Consider the following 1,166-nt stretch of genomic DNA (forward strand, 5'->3'; position numbering starts at 1 on the left):
AAACAGACAAGAGAAATTAAGAACTGTGAAATGCTCTGTAATCATTAAATAATTCAAGTTTTAATTTAGAATCTGCTCACAAAAAAAAGGACAGTTAAGGTAGTTTCATTGGTAAAAATCTATTGAACGCTTCTGGAGGAAGCAATGCAAAATTACACAAATCATTTTAGAAAGTTTAACTAGAGAGAACTAGCTCATTTTATAAGGCTAGTATTACCTAGATAATAAATAAGAAGGAAACTACAAGAAACCTACCAACAAATATCTTTCATGAACATTGTATTAGTTTTGTTGTTGTTGTTGTTACTGGAACAAATTTCCACAAACTTAGTAGCTTAACACTGATTTATTATCGTATAGATCTGTAGGTCAGAAATCCGAAGCACTGGAATAAAATCAAGGGTTACATTTCTTCCTTGGTGCTCTAGTACAGTATTCATTTCTTTTCTTTCCCTTTTCTCGTCTCTAAAGGCCACTCACATTTATTGGTTTATAGCTGTTTTCTTGCATTTTCAAAGCTGGCAACACCACCTCTCTTTGACCTTACTTCTGTTGACACATGTCCCTGACCACCACCAGGAAAATTTATCTGCTTTTAAAGACCCTTGTGATTAGACTGGCCTCGCTCTGATAATGCAGAATAATCTCCCCATCTCATGGTTCCTCACTTGAATCACATTTTCAAAGTTCCTTTTTCCATGTGATGTAGCATATTCACACATAAAGGAGATTAGGATGGGGACATATTTGGGGGAGCCATTATTCAGACTACCATAAACGTGGTATTAAGGAGTAATGTTCTTACTATTAAGAATATTGCTAATAAGAAAATTAATAATATTCTTTTTATTGACAAGCAGTATTCTTAATACAATACTGTTAGAATTCACATTCAACAACGTCAGGAAAATGCAACATGAAAAAGTGAAATTTGTTTATCCCAGGAGTACAAAGTTGATGTGTAATTCATGCCATTAACCGAAGAAGGTAGGCGTTTTATATAATCATCTCAGTAGATATAGAACAAACATTTCAAAAAATTTGAAACCTCTTTTGATTTAAAAATCATATCAAAATATTGATTAAAGGAAATGTCCTCAACTTAATAAAAAGTACCTCTAAAAATCCCACAGCAACGATAATATTTAATGATGAAAGACTGAAAA

This window comes from Cebus imitator, unplaced genomic scaffold, assembly GCF_001604975.1.
Source record: "Cebus imitator isolate Cc_AM_T3 unplaced genomic scaffold, Cebus_imitator-1.0 Scaffold35, whole genome shotgun sequence".
NCBI classification, from domain to species: domain Eukaryota; kingdom Metazoa; phylum Chordata; class Mammalia; order Primates; family Cebidae; genus Cebus; species Cebus imitator.